Here is a 20572-nt window from a genome sequence, read left to right as displayed (position 1 = left end):
GAGTCGTCTGTCACTACACCAGAAGGCATGGGAGTCCATTACGAAAGATCGCTGGGTATTGCGAATCATATCCAGAGGATATTTTGTTCCATTCAAGGAACATCCCCATCAGAACAAACTCCTCCCAGACGTTCCACCCGTGCAACGGGAGGAGGCAGTGCTAGAAATAGGAAAGCTGCTGAACAAACGAGCCATCCAACCGGTCCCCCCCAGACCATTCCAGATCCGGTGCTTACTCCAGGTTCTTTTTAATGCCAAAGAAAACAGGGGACCTCAGACCCGTCCTGGATCTGTCCACATTGAACCTGTCAGTAACCAAGACAAAATTCCAGATGGTCACGCTCCAATCAATCCTGCCTTTTCTGCATACCACAAACTGGATGTGCTAGATTGATCACCAGGATGCATACTACCACATCAAAATGGACAGACACTCCCAGAGGTTTCCTCATTTCTGGCTGGGCAATCACTACCAGTTCAGAGCCCTCCTCTTTGATCTCATTACAGCCCCCAGGGTATTTACCAAAGTGATGGCAGTTGTAGTGGCTCACCTTAGGTTCCAGGGTATTCAGGTCTTCCCATACCTGGACGACTGGCTCTTTGCTTCCCCCTCAGAGCATCTACTATGTCAGGCTAGAGATTACTTCATCCAGTTAGCAAACAATCTGGAGATTGCCATCAACCTGAACAAATCTTCTCTAGAGCCGGTTCCGATTCTGAACTTTATTGGGGCATGTTTGGACACTCTTCAAATGAAAGTTTTTCTCAACCCAGACAGGATACGCAGTTTAAGAATGCATGTCTTACAAATTCTTCATGCCCAAGTCCCCATAGCCATAGTAGTGCTGAGGGCGTTAGGTTCCATGGCAGCTACAATCAATCTCCTGCCGTTGGCTCGCCTGCATATGAGAGCTCTTCAATGGACACTTGCAGTCCAGTGGTCCCTGTTAGACCTTCCTCTCACCTTTCAGTGAGAATCTTGAGTGCATGCAGGGACTCCCTTCAGTGGTGCATTCAATCTCCGGATATGCTCAAAAGACATTCCTTTCACCCTGTTTTCCTCAACACCACGGACACCTCCCAGCCAGGGTGGGGGGCACTGCTCGGGAAGGATGGTCTAAGGCACGTGGTCCCCCTCTGAGACCGAGTTGCATATCAATGTTCTAGAGGGTGGTTCTTTTGACGTTGCAGGCACTTCATACTCATCTTCTTCTAGGGATGATTGCCATTCAGACAGACAACATGTCAGTAGTCTAGTATGTCAACAAACAAGGGGGAACCAGATCTTATCCCCTCTGTCGAGAAGCCATGAGAGTGTGGGAATGGGCGATCTCCACCAACTGCTTTCTAGTAGCAATGCACATTCCGGGGCGGTCCAACATTCTAGCAGGCAGGCTCAGCTGATTGATTCTGATTGCTTACGAGTGGTCTCTGACTCCTTCAATAGTGGAACTGATCTTCTGAAAGTGGGGTCAGCCTTGCTGTGATCTCTTCGCATCTCCTTCCAAAGTGAAATGCAGCGAGTTTTTTGCTATGAACCCCCCTGAAGGGGGAAGCCCCCAGAGATGCACTGGTTCATGCTTGGCCTCCTGGTGTTCTCTTTGCTTATCCCCCACTCCCACTTATGTCCAAGTTTCTTCAGAAAGCTCGAAGGCTGGGGAGCACGGTTATCCTCATAGCCCCATTCTGGCCTCGCCAGGTTTGGTTCCTCTCACTGTGGTCTTAGTTGGTCTTCCATGGATACTGGATCCAGTCCCAGATCTTCTTTCTCATCCTTTAGGGATCCCTCACCCAGATCTGGACAGTCTGAAGCTCACAGCTTGGCTGCTCCGGTTCCCATGTTTATCTGGACTCCCGAATTGTCATCCCCTTAAAGTCCATCTTGGTGTTGCCTCACAAATCCTTCACCAGTAAGGTGTATCGTATCAAATGGAGACATTTTTCCATATAGGCTATTCAGTGAGCTTATGACCCTTTCACAGCTCCTCTTTCAGCGGTCTTAGAGTTTCTGGCCAGCATCTTCCATCAGAGTGCTAGTTCTTCCACAGTCAATGTGGAGCTCGCAGCTATCTCTAATTTACATGTGGGGGTGAATATGTCATCCCTGGCTTCTTCCAAACTGTGTAAAACATTCCTTAAAGGGACCTTTCTACTTAGACCTCCGGTTAAGGACCCTATGCCTCCATAGGATCTTACCTTAGTGTTACAGGCATTGGTTTTTGCACCCTTCGAACCGGCAGCATCGGTTGATCTTCATTTTTTGACATGAAAAACTGTGTTCTTGGTGGCCATTACCTCACCAGAAGAGTGTCGGAGCTTCAAGCTATTTCTATTAAGGTGCTCTACATGATCTTTCACAAGGATAGGGTGTTGTTGCGTACTAACCATCCTTTCTTCCTGAGGTGGCCTCGGAAGCCAATATTAGCTAGATGATAACTTTAACAGTTTTCTTCCCCAACTTCCAAAACAAAGGGGAATGCAAGTTACATCTGCTTGATGTTCATAGGCAACTGAGATTTTACTTACATAGGACGAAGTCCTTCCGCAAATCTGATCGGTTATTTGTGTCTTATGCTAAACCCTTTTTAGGCAAGCCAGTTTCCAAGGTAAAAATTGCTCGATGAACTTCCTTGTGCATTGCTCGAGCCTATGAGGTGAAAGGTCGGTCCTTGCCAAGACATGTGAAGGCACACTCCACCCGATCTATGGCTACATCAGCTGCCTTCTGGTCTAGGGTGTCTCTGGATGATATCTGCTTGGCAGCTACTTGGTCCTAATCTCATACATTCATTTCTCATTACAAGTTGGATATTGTGTCTCGGAATAGAGAATCCTTTGGTTTTACCGTGCTCTGGAATATCCTTCCATGAGGGCCAACCAGGAGCTTATGATAGCTAAGTCACACAGGTTGAAGATCAAATGAAGTAAACTACTTTAGATAAAGAAGTTTTGTCCTCACCATAACTTTCCATCTGAGTAGTTGTACTTCATTTGTCTTCAACCCCCCCCCCTTCCCCCTGACCTTATCATGGATGCAGGCTGTGTTTTCAACCTTGTATAAAGTGTTTGGCTCTTGACTCTGTCCGGGTCAAGGAGTGTAATGGAGATCCTTGTTATGATAAGGTGATGTTGGGTCGGGTAGGTGATACCTTTTAGGCAGCAAACTCAATCTGAAGGGAGAAGGGATACAGGGGGGGCATTATGGGTAAGGGGAGGAGTCTGAAGCTCGGATCCATAGCTGGAAAATGCAGCCATGTCGGATCCGATGTGGATCCGAAACCCACGGGTTGAAGACCAATGAAGTACAACTACTCAGATGGAACATTATGGTGAGTACATAACTTCTTTTTTGGGAAGGTAGTAAGTTGGCAACTTTAAAAATTCTTTGCATAGTGCTTTGTCAGAAATATTGCGTGAGCAAATGGGTGTAAGTATGAACATTTTTTTTTTAGCTGGGATCTAGGGTCTGAATCATCTAGACATAAGTAAGGCCTTGTTATGTTTAATTATTTTGGCTACCAAAAAGCAGTTACTAGAAAATGAAAATCAAAGTTGAAACCAACTGTATTTGAAGTATTGAGTATAGTAAAAGAAACAAATGAACTGGAAATGGGAGCTTTAGGAAAGGGAATATGAACATTACATAGAAATAAATGTAATTCATGGGAACAATACATGCAAAATAATGTTTTGAAAGAGTGAGGTTTAAGGGAAGGTAGGATTTGAGCAATTTATAAATTGTTGGATAATTATACAAATGGATATATATAATGTACAATGTTTACAAAATGAGCTCCAAACCAGCTATTCTGCATTAAGAAGGTGTTTTTTTTTGCACCCTTGTGGCAGAAGTGTGCGGATCTTACTTGTCTGAGGTGGACATTGCTGGAGGAAGGCTTATTGTGTGCTTTCCTGATTGGTAGTTAGCTTAAAATTTGTTTCTCTTTGCTTGTATTTATGCCTCGCGTTTGCATGGGTTTTTGGCATAGATACTCAGAACTGCTCGTCGTTTAGTGACTTTGCTACTGATTGCAAAGAATCTTCTTTCACCTGGAACAATCCACAACTGAAAAGACGGAAATATGTAATCTGATGTCAGTCTTCATTCATTCTTGACTGATGGGTTCAGTTCCAACCTCTCGGAACCGACTCGGCCATTATACATAGTTTGCACCAGCAAAAAACTCTCAAGCTAAGGCTCCAGCCACAATACTTCTCTCCCTATTACCCCAGATCTCGTTTGCCGCATAGAAAATTGGATGCATCAGCCTATGCTGTCAGCTAAGTGCTTTAAATTTCTCTTTCTAACCTCTATCTGCTTGGAAAGTTTTGCTGCAAAGTTTCATGACAGCATTGTTTAGTGAGTGACTGTGTTTCTGGTTCTACCCACCCTCCTTTTTTACCTTTTGGTAACTCTTTTTTACCATCGCTGGTATCAGGCCTCCTCGCTTCTTTTATTACTGTTGGTAATCTTTTATGCCATCTGTTGGTATCCTCTTTTTCTTTTTTCCCTTTTTGGGTATGTTCTTATACCATTATTGGTATATTTAAAAAAAAAAAAAAACAACTATTCCTTTCTTGTCCTTCCTCTCTGTTGTGTGAGAGTGTGTGCATGTATATATCAGTGACAGACTAACTTTTTCAATATGGCAGAGAAGCAAAAGGGGACATCTGGATTTAAACAGTGTCAAGACTGTGACAGAAAGATGCCCAACTCTGATGGGCATCTTTCCTGCATGTATTGTTTGGGTGCCCCTCATTTGGATTTGACTTGTACTATTTGTCAGGGCTTTAGCACCTGTACTGTAGCTGAAAGGCGCAACAAACTTATTTTGAAAGACTTATTAAAATGTCCCTTTACTGAAGCCCTTTCTAAGGCAGAGACTTCAAAATCTCCTAAACCTGAAGCAAAGAAAAGAAGCCACTCTGTGCCAACCTCCCCTACAGCACATGAACCTAAGTCACAAAAATCACAGGTTCCATCGGTTTCTTCGGAACCTAAAGCCAAGGTACTGAAATTGACAATAACTTCACCTACAGCACTGAAAACAACTAAGTCCTCCTCAGTGCCGACAGTCATTGAACCGGTTCAGACAAAAACTTCTTTGGCACTGACTACTACTTCGGCACTGACAATAGTTTTCGTTCAACCTACAGTATCATCTCATTTGGTTCCACAGTCCCCATCCATACATCAACCTATGGTGCTGAAAGTCGATTTAACACTTATTCCCAAGTCTAGATATTCCCCTTCAATGAATCCCTTTCTGGGTCAGCAACCAAGCCCCTTTATAGATAGACCTGAGTCCCCTTCAGGAATGTCAGCCCATTTCTCTAGGAGTCTGTCGGAATTGTACATAGTCAGATTAGTGGATCAGCTTTTGTCAGCCAGAGGCCTCCCTGCACTGTCACAAACCTCTCTCCCACCCGGAGCTGAGGCTTATTCTCTAAAGACTCCACCAGTTTATCTTCCTTCAGCCTCATTTCAGGGTTTGGAACCCCCCACTTCGATGCTTCTGGTGTCAGTTACCTCAGTGCCAGCAGTGGAACTCACCTCAGTACTGGAGTCGACTCTGTGGTCATTAGCTCCTTTGTATCCATTGCACACCCAGGACCTTGGTTTGGCTGTTGGCTCCAAGATCCTTGGACCCGTACTGGTTATTTCCTTGGTGCCATCTACGGCTCTCAGGGCCGTGGCAGTTTCGAGCCCTCTCTCGGCTCCTACTCTGGGTGGTGGCACATTGGAGCAGGGTGTGACCCCAGTTCCGAGCTCCTATCCCTCTTCGGGCAGGCCTGCCTTCCAGATTATGGAGAGAGCTTTGGCCTCAGCAGGCTCCCAGTTGGTTCTATCCTTGTTGGAGTGCCATATTTTCATTTCCTCTGGTTCGCATCTGTCACAATCTGCTACGTCAGGACAGTGGCCACAAGAGCTGCAAGATACCCCAGTTCAGGGTCCCCCCTCTTTAAGTCCTCCTGAGAACCTCCCCGAGGAGCCACCCTGTAAGAGGACATGCAAGAGAAGCACCTGGATTCTCCTGAAGAATCTTTCGCTTAAGACACTTATTGCGATGAAGGGGAAGGGTCCCGACGGTCACCCCAGGAAGATGTCTGCTTTGGAGATATCCTAGAAATATTAAAACAGAGGGGTGACTGAAAGCCCTCAAACCCAGACTTCTCAGAGGAGCTGTTCTTGCAAGCTTTTATTGCCCACCCTTGTACTTCTTGGTTGACCCCGCCCACTGACAATGTAGTTAAGTTGATTGTTCAGCGAATGTAGAAGGCTCCTTACTCCATAGAACCTATTCCTCATTGACCAGATAAAATTATTTCGGCCCTGGAGGATCATCCCCATTGGTCTAAGGGTCTAGCAGTGGATGCCATGGTGGTGGTGGCGGCCACCAAAAAGGAACTCACCGAGGAGAGTTCAACTATCCATCCTCCTAACCAAGAGTCTTGGACAATGGCTAGATTTGGAAAGCGGGTCTTTGCTTCATCGACCTTCGCTATTCAGTCATTGAACTTCTTATCACATTTTACCAGACTCCAAAGGGATCTGATAACTGAGCTTTCAGATACCCTTGTAAGAGCAGTATCTGATGGGATTAGAGATAAAGTAGCCTTTCAGATTGCCACCCTGGAGTCAATCTCAAATTCATCCATGCGGCTTATTGCTCATATAGCCGAAAGGACGTCTAGGGCAACAAGTACAGGTGTTGCTATTAGGAGTCACTCCTGGATGCACTTGTGTGATTTCATGGAACCCTTTAAGTCTTCCTTTATCAATGCTGCTGTTAATGGTACTTCCTTGTTTGGCCCAAAAGTCAGAGACACACTAGCCAGGTGTGAAAAAGATGGAAAGACCCTTTCTGTTGTGGGCGTTCATTTTTCTGCTTCTCAACAACTTTACTCCAGGAATCAAAGGAGTGGAAAAATGTGGTTCAAAAAAACTCAAGTGCCTTTTCGAGACACATGCGGCGACTCTTCCTACCGGGACAAAGGGGGAATTCTTCCGGAAGACACCCCTCTCATGGCAGAGGGGGTCCGTGTAACCAAGGCTCCAGAGATTCCTTTCCTGGACAGCCCTATCAGTGCTCCTGAATGGAGGCCCGATTGCTTACCTCTGGAAGCAATCGGGGGAAGGTTCTCTCTGCACCATTCAGCCTGGCTTACAATAACCTCAGATACCTGGGTGCAGAAAATAAACCCTTCAGTCTTTGCACAAAGTCCCAAAAGTAATCCCCAGTGTTCCAGCCAGTCAGAGGGATCTAGCAACACTAGAGATTCAAAAGCTACTTCAAAAAAGAGTCGTCCAAGTAGTCCCATCAGACCAAATAGGATCCGGATTCTACTCAAGATTCTTTTTAATGCCAAAGAAGACAGGGAACTGAAGACCAATCCTGGATCTCAGCTTATTGAACAAATTTGTACAACAGAAAAAATTCTGGATTGTCACGGTTCAGTCAATCCTTCCCTTCCTAGAGAAGGACAGTTGGATGTCCTCTATAGACCTTCAGGACATGTATTACCACATAAAAATGAACAAACACTCCAGAAGGTATCTCTGTTTCTGGCTAGGAGCCACTCATTACCAATTTTGAGCACAGCCCTTCGGTCTCACCACAGCCCCCCAGGGTCTTCACCAAATGTCTGGCATTCATAGCAGCTTATCTGAGATTACAAGGATTCTACATGTTTCCATATCTAGACGACTGGCTCCTCACCACTGCCTCCGGGCCTCTACTTCTTTACACCATAGACTTTGCTCTACATCTTGCTGACCCACTAGGCATTTCAGTCAACAAAGAAAAGTCACAATTGACTCCTACACAGGATCTGGAGTTCATCGGAGCAAGATTAAGCACAGTATCATGTGTAGTCTCCCTTCTTCTCCACAGACTGTATAAACTCAGAAAGCAACTTCAGGTAATCATCTCTCAAAACTGAGTTCCTACTCATCTGATACTACAAGCTCTGGGATCTATGGTAGCGACAATAACTTTAGTTCCCCTAGTGAGGTATCACATGAGGCTGCTTCATTGTCTTTTAGCATCACAATGGTTAATTCTAACGCATCCCATGTCCCATCCAGTCTTGATAACAAATCACTGCAAGAAGGCTTTATCTTGTTGGATGAAGCTAGAAGACAGTCTATGGGGTCGTTCCTTTTCTCCCTCTCAGCCCAAGGCTGTAATGACCACAGACACTTCTCAGATAGGGTGTGTGTGGGGGGGTATTTTCTGGGGAAGACTGTTCAAGGCATTTGGTTCCCGCAAGAGGCCAATTTGCACATCAACGTCCTAGAATTGAGGGCAGTGCTTTTAGCATTGCAAGCATTTCAGGCTGTCCTTTCTTCGCGGACAAATGCAATTCAATCAGACAACATGTCCGTAGTGTGGTATATCCACAAATGGGGGAACCAGGTCTTACCCTCTGTGTTGGGAAGCTGTAAGGATTTGGCAGTGGGCAATCACTTTCAACCACTTTCTGATAACAATGCATTTCCTGGGGAACTCCAATGTGATTGTAGACAAACTGAGCAGATGTATCCTCCTGCCTACGAGTGGTCTGTCAATCCCAACGTAGCGACGAAGATCTTTCGTTGATGGGGTCAGCCTTGCTGCGACCTGTTCGCTTCTCCCATAAACCACAAATGCAGATGCTACTTTGCCCTAATCCCCCTTCATGGGGAGTCCCCAAGAGATGCAGTTCTTCTCGATTAGCCCCTGGGACGATTGTATGCCTTTCCCCCAATTCCACTGATCCCCCATTTCCTGAGGAAAGCTCAGCGGTTGAGAAGCACAGTGATTTTCATTGCATCATATTGGCCCTGTCAAGTCTGGTTTCCCTTTCTTTTGCTTCATCTGGTTCACTGCTGTGGACTCTAGACCCAGCTCCAGACCTACTGTCTCACCCTCAGGGTCTGGTGCATCCCAGTCTTCAAAATCTCAAGCTGAAGGCTTAGTTTCTGTAATTCCAGTAATTGCCAGGCAGAATAACTTGTCCTCTCCAGTGCAAATGAGTCTTTTGGCCTCCCATAAACCATCCACCAGGAAGCTTTATCTTGACAAATGGAAAAGATTTTCAGTTTGGGCTACTGCAAATCACATAGACCCTTTCTTGGCGTCAGTTGACAAGGTACTGGAATATTTAGTTACCCTATTTGAAATGGGGACTTCATCTACAATTAGGGTTCACTTGGCTTCCATTTCAAATTTTCATAACGGTTTTGATGACCATTCCTTGATGTCTTATCTTCTATGCAAATTTTTTCTTAAAGGCGCTCTGCACTTAAAACCCCCCCTTTCAAGGATCCTGTAGTGCCATGGGATTTGACCTTAGTCTTGCAATGTCTAGTTGACAACCATTTGAGCCAGCAGCCACTTGTGACCTCAAGTTCCTATCTTGGAAGACTCTCTTCCTAGAAGCTATCACATCTGCTAGACAAATTTCAGAATTACAGGGTTTATGTGTGAAATATCCGTGCATCATTTTTCATAAAGAGCATCACTCCAAACCAATCCCACATTCCTTCCTAAAGTGGTATCATTTCTAATATCAACCAGTCCATAAACTTACCGGTTTTCTTCCCAGAATTTACTAACAAAGGAGAGTACTGTCTACACTTGTTGGATTTCCACAGACAATTACATTTTTACTTGGATAGAACAAAATCTTCTAGAAAGTCAGACCAACTACTTCTGTAATTTTCAGGACCCAGATTGGGCAAGTCTATATCAAAGGTCACCCTGTCAAAATGGCTAAGAGACTGTATTACCTTTATATATGAGCAAAACAAACTCAAGTTGTCATCTACTGTTAGAGCTTATTCTACAAGATCTGTTTCCACTTCAGCTGTCTTTCATTCCAGAGCTTCTATGGAAGACATATGTGCAGCTGCAGCTTGGGCTACTCCACATACCTTTATCACTCATTACAAGTTAGACGTGGTCTCCAGAGGAAGAGCATCCTTTGGCTCTGAGGTGCTCGGGAATATCCTTCCTTAGGGACTGCCAAGATCTAAAGTAGCTAGGGACTGTCCCATCAGTCAAGAATGAATGAAGATTGACATCATCAGATAAAGAAGTTATGTTCTTACCATAACATTCCATCTGTGTTGTCGATCTTTATTCATTCTTGACATCCCATCCTCCTGCCCCCTCCAAAAGACTCCTGGAGGTCAGGAGCAAGTCCTGGGATGTTATAAGATTATACCTTAGACAGGGCTTCTGTATTTTCTTAAATACTAGGTAAACTCAATCTTAGGTAATGGGGAGGGAGGCATTGTGGGGTAGAGCCTTAGCTTGAGAGTTTTAGGCTGGCACGAGCTATGTATAATGGTCGAGTCGGTTCCGAGAGGTCAGAACCGAACCCATCAGTCAAGGATGAATGAAGATCGACAACACAGATGGAACATTATGATAAGAACATAATTTTTTTTTGCACTTTTCTTATATAGTGTTGACTGTGCATTAGTAGTTTCTTAAGCTGTTTGCTGTTACCTTTGCACTTCATAGCAAAAAAAAAAGTACTATCTGCTTCTGCATTAAGTAGTTAATTGCACTGTATTATATTGTATCTGTTAGTTGTAGGGCTGTTGTAGATAGTTTGTGTGGTCTTGTTACACTTGGGCTCCAAACCAGCTATTCTACAATAAGAAGGTGTTTTTCTGCACCCTTGTAGGAGAAGTGTGCTGATCTAACCTATCTGAGCTGGGGATTTCTGGTGAAAAACTTATTGTGTGCTTTCTGAATTGGTAGTTAGCTTAAAACTTGTTTCTCTTTGCTGGAATTAAAGCCTCGCATTTGTGCTGTACTGCTCTTCACTCATCAGTGGTTAGCAGTGCCTTGTATAGTCGCAAAACCCTCGAAGCTAAACAGCTATCAGTCAGTCCCTACCAAGCTTCTCTGCTGTTCTGGGAGCAGCTGAGTTGCACACTGAACTGCATTGCCTTATTGATCAACCTTAGTCTACACAACGTATAGGTCTCTCTTGTAGTCTCAGTGTAGTAACACAGTCCTGTCAAATTAATCCATTCCCTTTCCTAATAAAACATACAGTAAGAACCTACTATCATGGATGGGCAGTTTACCATCGTCTCTGTCTCTGGCCAGCTTGATAGACATGGGCATCCTGAGGCAATGTAGAAATTGTCTCACATATACTTACAACCACTTACTCCTAAAACAAACAAATACTTTATGTGAGAGATGCTACCCTATGAAATTGGAGGCAAGATTCTCACATAAGGACAAATCGAATGGCAAACTGGTTGTCAGCACACACACACTTCCCACACTAAACAAGGACATGACACATAAACCCACATTTGCGGAGGTACTCAATAGTAACTTACCAAAAGATCAGATGCCTCCCAATTGGAAAACACTTTCACAGATAACATTGCAAAAAAACAAGCACAAGACATAATAACACACACACCAGTGTCTCAACAAATAAGCCTATAAGGCATTACACCACAAAACCTAATGTATTGGTCATAGGTGACTCCATTGTGAGACACATGGATGTTCCCCTCTCCAGGCTGGATAAGGAGCAAGTTATAGTTAGCTGCCTGTCAGATGCCAGGATCCGTTAACTCACTCAAGCACTCAAGTCACTCAACCACAAGTACTGGTATAACTCTGTCATAGTCCATGACGGGGTAAATAACTTGAGATGTACCTCACTTGACTATAATGAGGAGAGACATGACTGAGCTCTCAGATTATGTGTCACAGCCAGGTATAAGCCTAGCCTTAAGCAGCATTCTAGCTTCTCCAAGGATGATGCCACATTGCAAACAAAAAATGATTGACTTTAACATTTGGCTTACCTTCTGGTGTCAGCCCAAGTGGATACAATATCTGTTAGCCTGGAAAGAAATGGTCGACAGGCCAAGCTGCTTTGCCAGGGATGGTCTGCACCTGTCTCCTCTAGGCTTTCGGATACTGGCAAAGGCATTAGCCACCCCTGTTGTGCCTTTTTAGGCAGTGTCAAAATAACCAACTTGCCAACATAACAAAATCTTCTCCAGATAAACTCAAGGTACTGCTACTTAATGCTAGGAGTCTAAGCAAGAAACTGCACCTCCTGTAAGAAGTCCTCACTTTGGAAGATGCTGATGTCTGTGCAGTCACTGAGACATGGTTCAAAGGTGCAGAAAGTACCCCCGACCATGCAGGAATACAATGCCTTCTATACATTCAGACCACTAACTGAGCATGAAAGAACCAAAGGAGGAGGTGCATCCATCTTCATTAAGGATAAGTACACCTCAAGACTGGTCAAACAATATGACTCTTTTGAGCTACTCCATGTCCAATTAACTATAGGCAAAGTTCCCTACTACATCATAGTGAAATATAGGTCCTCCACCATGAAACATTAAAAGTATACCACATACCTGGACTTACTGGAGTCACTTGCCATACAGCCCAACACCTTACTAATGGATGATTTTAATTATCCTACCATAAACTGGGAAACATACACAACCACAAAAATGCTGGCTGAGAGGTTCTTGGACTATGTCAATGCAAATGCAGTGGAACAGCTAGTCAGCACACCCACAAGAGGCTGAAACGCCCTGGACATAGTACTCACTTACATGGAAGAGCACTGCACCCTTGCAGCCCCCCCCCCCCCCCCCCACACTTGATGTTCTCCCTGGTAAGACTGGACCGACCATAAATCAGTCTTGTTCGATGTAACCAGATAACCCCATCAAGCTCAAAAACACTTAAGAATTTTTCAAAGACAAATCACCACCTAATAAGTGATGGTATAAGATGTTTCAAAGCACCCTCAAACACAGATAACACAGACTCCTATGCAGAGCTGTACATCAATGTCCTGTATAACCATTTAAGTAGTTGTATAGCATCGGCTGTACCTGACTGTATTAAAACCAGGTCTTGCCGAAAAAACAAGCCATCCTGGTGGGCCCCTAGTATAAACAGGTTATACAACAAGAGAAAGAAACTAATGTTCAAGAACAAAAGGGAACAAGCTCAGCAGAGGAAGAAATCCCTCTCTAGCCTACACAGCAAATTAGAGATCTTGTCAAGTCCTCCAAAGCTAATTATGAAGCAAAAACAGCCTCCCTAGCTAAAGATAATCACAAGGCAAATCTAAAAGGGAATACCCTAGCTATGTACTGAACTGGTTGTGGGTGGGCCTACCCATACTCAACTGGAGGTAATAGCCAACCTGCTAGCTGACAGATTTGGAGCAAACTTCACCCCCCCCCCCCATCACTTCCAGTCATCATCAAAAGTACAACTGTCACCATTCCTCAGCATATTATCTCAAGACAGCAGGTCATCTCAGTGCTCTGCAAAGCCAAAAACATAGCATCAGTGGGACCAGGCAGCATCCTAGGTTGCCTTTTAAATAACTTTAAAACATGACCTAGCAGACCTACTTGGATTTCTGTTTAACCACAGCGTGCGAAATGGCTATGTTCCAGCAGAATAGAGGACAGCAACAATAATACCTGTGCACAAAGGGGAACATCAACTGACCCTGGGAATTATAGGCCTGTAAGCTTGACTAGCCTCATCTGCAAAGTCATGGAAAGAATCATTATGGACATTATTAACAAGGACAAAGGTAATCTCCAAACACTGGACCCAACCCAGTTCGGACTTGGTAAAGGTAGATCATGCCTATTAAACATGATTGGCTTCTTTGAGAAAGTCACCAAGGACCTGGACGAGGGAAGGACAGTGCATACTGCCTGTCTTGACCTTGCCAAGGCATTTGACACACTCTCCCACTCAGGTATTATAGAAAAACTCTCCCAATTGGGGATTAACCCCTGCATTACCAGATGGCCAGCCAAGGCTCACTGACAGGACACATACTGTAAAACTGTGTGACTTCACCTCCAACAAATGATAAGTCACCAGTGGCGTACCACAGGGTTCTTTGCTGGGCCTCTTACTGTTCGGAATTTATTTCTCAAAAGTCCAAGCAAACTTGGATGGCCTATGGCTGACCAAGTTCACTGACGATTGCAAATTGGGAGCAATCACTGAGTTCCCCAGTGATGTTAATGTACTGCAGACAGGGTTAATGCAAACAAGTGATTGGTGCCAAAGTCATGGATAAAAACTAAATGCAATAAAATGCATTATTCCCTTTGGGAAAGCTGACATCCTTGCTAATTACATTATAGACAGCACCTCCTAAGTGGCAACGCAATGGTACATGATCTGGGTACTCAGGTTGCTAGCACCCTGAACTTTGACCACCATGTATCCACAGTAGTAAGGAATTCCTTGTGTGTGTCTATGTAACATATCTTTTAAGTAAACGCATTGCATCTAGATCTAAGCATGTTATAATTCCATTGTTCTTGGCCCTCATCAGACCAATAATTGGCTACAATTCTCCCTTTTCCATGTACCTCTCCAATTGGAGATACCATAGAGGTCTCTTACTAAGAAACTATAGGTTACACAAAACGAGTCTTACACAGAAAAACTGAAAGCCCTGTCACTGTATTCTGTCTCCAACAGGTTGCTAAGGGGTGACCTGTGCTTGGCGTACAGGATAGTCTCTGACTCGGCCCTGATGGTAATGCTACACATTCGTAAATCAAACTGCACAAGGGTCACTCACTCCAGGAATCTTAACCTAGCTTCTGACATGAACAGGTCATACTGAAAAGATAGATATATCTTCCAGAGACTGCCACTTTGGAACAAGCTTCCAATTAATGTCAAACAAAGCCCCTCCCAGACCCTCTTCAAACGCAACCAACATCAATGGATGGGTGATGGCAGATTCCCTCCTAGGGTTGTGCCCATGTCCCTGTTGGTCAGAGGAAGTTGTTATTGACTACCATAGACCCTTATCTGTGTGAACTTCACTCGTCTAACCTCCAACAGTTGGGGCAACTCAGGATAAATATGTCTAGGCTTGTAAGGGCTCTAGGGCCATTAGCCTAGTAACATTCTATGAACATGTGAACCTATGATTTGTCTTTTTTATATAAATGCACTATTGCCTATGTCTTAAGTGATAATTCAGTAAAGATGTTAAAAAAGAAAGGTACCAGAACTGTTATGATGGCTTTCTATTTTTTACTTAAGGAAATTTTTGCATAGAAGTTTTTCACATCTAGGTTTTACACTCTCTAAACTATCGTAAGAAATGTTAAAAGTTTAGCATTTTACCTCCTGAATTTAATGTTAGATGTTATGTGATCCTATCTCGCCTACATTCTGAATGATGGGTTCGGAGCCGATCCCTCGGCTCCGACTCGGCACGCTTATGCCAAAGAGCGAAGTCTCTTATTGGCTGAGCTTTACTATATCCCAGGATGCACCACCATCAGTCCCCCAGATCTCGTTTGCCGCTTAACTGCAAAGACGTGGTCTCGAGCTGGCTGGGCTGAGTAGCTTTTATTAACTACTTTTTCTGTCAGTTTTTTGTGCTTGTATATCACAAAAGCCATTTTAACGGCTATTGCTGCCTATTGTGTACGTTTGAGTAGTGGAATTTCTTGTGTGTGATTGGGTAGAGTTTGTTTCGGCCCCCCTTTCAATCCAGGGCCTTTCGGTCAAACTGTATAACTGAACTTTTTAGTGTTTTAAAGTTCCCGGTTATTACACCTAAGGTTGTGTTTTACACTGTTTCTGTAAGCCTTCGGTTTTTTGTCATAAGCGAATCTACAGTTTTTAAATTTCCTGTCAGAAATTGTTTAACATCATGTCTCAAGCCCCTAGGCCTTCGGGCTTTAAAAAATGTACTAAATGTGCTTTTAAGATGTCTGTTACTGATGACCATCTACTTTGTGTTTATTGTTTAGGGGCAAAGCACTTGCAGGAGTCATGCAGCGTATGTCACGCTTTTCCTCTAGGGTCCTCCAGGAGAGGAAAAATAAATTAATTCTTAAAGGGTTGATTAAACCCTCTTTTGAAGAAGCCTTGTCTTCCGCTCCGACTCCTGCCAAAAAGGAAGGGCTTGGCTCCGACCAGTCCGTCGGATCCGACTGCCAAGAGACCTAGGCAGGCCTCTCCTTCGGCTCCAAAGACTTCGGAGCCGAGGTCGGAACGGTCTGCCTCGATGCCTCCAGTATCGACTCCTCGGGCTTCGGAGCCGATGGCTGGGGCATCGAGAGGCGGGTCACCTTCGTCGGCTCCACTGCTCTCGGAGCCGACAAGGGTCGCCCGCTCAGACACTTCCTCCTCGGCGCCCAAGTCTACCTCGGCACCGATGGAATCTGGTGTGTGTGTTTCCTCGGCGCCGATTCTCATCGAGTCGCCTCGGAGCCGGTCCCCTAGTCCCTTGGGGCCGAGGGAGAGGTCTTCTCGAACCCGTTCTGTTTCCTCTCGGTCTTCGAGAATGTCGGATTCGGATATAGACAGGGTGCTCCAAAGACTTTTCCAGTCCCCAGTCTTCAAAAATTTGTTTCGGCTCCGACCCAGTTGGCTTCGGAGCCGATGACCATGACCCACCCCATTGCTATTCCTCCTCCGACTGCTTCGGCTCCGTCGGAGCAGGTGCTCTTGGAACCGGTGGAGATCTCAGGGTCGGCTCCGACCCTTACTCCAACCCGGGCCCTCGGGTCCGAGTTTGGTACGCGGACTTCTTCGGCTGGACCCGAGGGTGATGTTTCGGGACCGATGCTTTCGGTTCCGAGCCTCCCTCTCGGTGCTTCGGCTGCGGGACTTCCGTCTACTATCATGGCCCCGGAGACTGGACGCTCCCAGGATTCTGGAGGTCCGGCTTTCAGAGCCATGAGGAGTGCCTTGGCCAAATCCTCTTCGGCCATCTCTCTGGTTTTACCAGCACCTTCCCTGGGCGTGGAGACTGGGTCTTTGGCAGTTCCCCTGTCCGTAGCCAGCGGAGCCCCGAGGCCTGAGGTTACCCCCAGTGGGGGTTCCCCTCCTCCTGAGGGTTCTTCGGAGTTGTCTTCAGAGGAACCCCCAAGGAAGAGATCGTGCAAGAGGAAGCACGTGGACTCCCGAGTCTATCACATCGGACACGGATATGGATGATGCAGAGGGGTCCCCTAAGTCGTCCTCGGATGATGTCTCCTTTGCAGACATCTTAGAGATCCTCAAACAACGAGGCGGCTGGATGTCCAAAGCCCTCTTTGCGGACGAATCAGTGCTCCTCAAGGCCTTTGGGGCTCAGCCCTCCGCCTCCTGGGTATCTCCGCCTTCGACGAGCTTCTGGATTTAGTTTGTCGAAGGGCGTGGGAACACCCGGATACCATGGAACCAGTCCCTTCTCGTCCAAACAAATTCTTATCTGCTCCCCCCGAGAAGGAGTTCCTTACTAAAGGCGTGGCTGTAGATGCCATGGTGGTGGCATCTGCTACACAGCAGGACGTGGCAGAGGCTTCAACGTCCATCCATCCTCCTAATAAGGAGTCTAGGAGTATGGATAGGTACGGGAAGCGCACCCTGACTTCAGCGGCCTTTACCTTAAGGTCTCTGAATTATTTGGCACATTTTACCAGGCTTCAGAGGGATCTGGTCAAGGAGTTGTCAGACTCCTCTCGGGTAACCTACCTGAGCAGCTAGCCCAGTCCGTTAGCTCTCAGTTGGCTATCCTTACGTCAATTGCTAACTCGTCCATGAGGCTCATTTCCTATGCGGCCGAAGGCGGGTAGAGCGGCAGGCACAGGCGTGGCTCACGTAGACAAGCCTGGCTCCGCTTGTGTCAGTTTGCGGAGGCCTTCAAGTCTTCCTTCGCCGACGCTCCCTTTGATGGGTCCTCATTGTTTGGACCCAAGGTGAAAGACACCCTTACCCGCTGTGAGCAAGAGGGAAAAACGTTATCTGCCGTAGGGGCCCGTTATTCCACTCCCTTCGGCCTTACCCCAAGGCCAAAGGAGGGGGGAAAATGTGGTTCCGAAAATCTCGCAAGTTTTTCTCCCAACAGCAGGAAGATTCCCCATCCAGAGGCAGAGGACGGGGAAATTTTTCAGGGAGACGCCGTCCCAGAGGCGGCAGAGGGCCCCGCAATTCTGGAGACCGCGAGTCCTTTCGTGGCTCTTCAGCCTCCCACACGACATGAGGGATTGCCCGGCTGTGCTGCTCCGGAGCCAGTCGGGTGTCGTTTTGCCAAGCACCTAAAAGCCTGGGAGTCAATCACTCAGGACAGATGGGTGCTTCGGATAATTGCCGGAGGTTACACCATCCCATTCAAATACTCACCCCTCCGTCCAAGAGACCCCCGGACCCACCACCCAGGCAAAGGGAAATAGGAGCCGCAGAAGCTTCACAGCTGCTACAAAAAGGAGTCATCCAACCGGTCCCCGCAGACCAAATCGGATCAGGAAATTACTCCAGGTTCTTTTAGTGCCAAAAGACAGGGGACCTGAGACCAATATTGGATCTCAGCAGACTGAACCTATCCGCTACGAAATCCAAATTCGAATGGTCACGTTGCAATCCATTCTCCCGTTGTTGGAGAAGGATGTTTGGATGTGCTCCATAGACCTCAAGGACGCCTATTATCACATACCGATACATCAGGCGTCCAGAAGGTATCTGCGCTTCAGCCTGGGAGCCAGTCATTACCAATTTTGTGCTCTGCCCTTTGGTCTCACCACAGCCCCCAGGGTGTTCACCAAGTGTTTGGCAGTAGTGACGGCTCACCTAAGGAGCCTTGGATTCCAAGTGTTTCCCTATCTCGACGACTGGCTCCTGACTGCCACCACCAGGCATCTACTGATGGACAACCTCAAAGCCACCATCTCCCTGGGTGTTTCCCTGGGGATTACATTCAATTGGTCAAAGTCTGTCTTGCTGCCCTCTCAGCGCATAAAGTTTATAGGAGCAGAGATAGACTCAAGATTGATGCGTGTCTTTCTTCCTGCCGAAAGGATCCGAACCTTACAGGGCCAAGTTCAAGCTCTGATCTCGAGATCCAAAGCCCCAGCCAGGATGGTCCTACAGGTTCTAGGCTCAATGTCTGCCACGGTACTTTTAGTTCCTCTAGCAAGGTTACACATGAGGATTCTTCAGTGGCTCTTATCAACTCAATGGTCCTTTCAAGATCTTCCCCTCAATCATCACATCATGATTACGGATATATGCAAAAGGGACCTGCGCTGGTGGCTTCAGACATCCAACTTGGATCAGGGAAAACCCTTTGTTCTCCCCCCTCCAGTGGTTACCCTGACGACAGATGCCTCCCAGATAGGGTGGGGGGGGCATTGTCTGGGCAGGCTAGTTCAGGGCTCCTGGCTTCCGGACGAAGCTCTTCTCCACATCAACGTGTTGGAGATGAGGGCTGTACTTCTATCCCTACAGGCCTTACACAAGTTCCTTCCTCAGGGCATCATCGCCATCCACACAGACAACATGTCGGTGGTTTGGTATCTGAACAAACAAGGAGGGACCAGATCGTATCCCCTTTGCAGAGAGGCCATGAGAGTGTGGGAATGGGCTGTAGCTACCAACCGCTTCTTGGTAGCGACCCACATCCCGGGAAAGTCAAATGTATTGGCGGACAAATTGAGCAGGACAATTCTCTCTCCTCACGAATGGTCTCTAAACCGCACAGTAGCAGCCCAGCTTTTCAAGAGATGGGGGACGCCGTGCTGCGACCTATTTGCGACTCCACAAAACACCAAGTGCCAAAGGTTCTTCTCCTTGATTCCACATCAGGAAGTACCAGCCATGGATGCTCTAGCACAACCCTGGCCAACAGGGTTGCTTTATGCTTTTCCTCCAATTCCACTCCTTCCCAAAGTCATTCAAAAAGCTTCTCAGCTAAAGTCTTCAATGATTCTGATTGCCCCATACTGGCCTCGTCAGATATGGTTTCCTTACCTGAAAAAGCATGCAGTGGACGATCCGTGGACCTTAGACCTGATCCCGGATTTGCTAATCCATCAGTCGGGACGTTGGCATCAGTCCCTTCAATCTCTGAAATTGACAGCTTGGCTCCTCCACTTCCGACCTTAGTTAGAAGTCACACACTAGACCCGGAAGTTGTTCACATTTTATCTTCGGCCCACAAACCCACCACTAACAAATTGTACCTCAGTAAGTGGAAGAGGTTTGCTATCTGGGCTCAACTCAAGGGCTTAGACCCTATCACTGCTCCTGTCCCAGAGGTTTTGAAATTCTTAACATCCCTATTTAATCAGGGATCTTCTGTCTCAACTATTAAAGTTCAACTAGCTGCTATCTCTAAATTCCATGAATCCACGGATCCTCCTTTGATGAGCAGCAGACTATGCAAAACATTCATTAAAGGTGCGAGTCTGTTAAGACCACCAGTTTTCCATCCTGCACCTCCGTGGGATCTTGATTTAGTGCTTCGCGCATTAACATCTCCCCCTTTTGAACCGGCTGCTACATGCGAATTAAAATATCTGTCATGGAAAACGGCATTCTTAGTGGCTATTACTTCGGCAAGAAGAGTCTCAGAGCTTCAAGCCCTGTCTATTAAACCACCATATTTGATTTTCTACAAAGATAGAGTATCTCTTAGGCCTAATCCATCCTTTGTCCCAAAGGTCTGCTCTAGTTTCTGTCTTCAACAATCTCTAGAACTACCAGTTTTCTTTCCAAAATTCTCTAATGAAGCAGAATACACT

At 46.1% G+C, this 20572-nt stretch overlaps 1 protein-coding gene across 3 annotated transcripts in view; it reads left to right on the top strand.

Moving 5' to 3' along the window:
- Positions 1 to 20572, top strand: part of LOC122813803 — a 1224970-nt gene that overhangs the window by 1016175 nt on the left and 188223 nt on the right. The window lies entirely within an intron of this gene.

This window comes from Protopterus annectens, chromosome 10.part0 (genome assembly GCF_019279795.1).
Source record: "Protopterus annectens isolate FY-2018-M chromosome 10.part0, PAN1.0, whole genome shotgun sequence".
NCBI classification, from domain to species: Eukaryota; Metazoa; Chordata; order Ceratodontiformes; family Protopteridae; genus Protopterus; species Protopterus annectens.
This window is presented reverse-complemented; position numbering and strand designations above follow the sequence as displayed.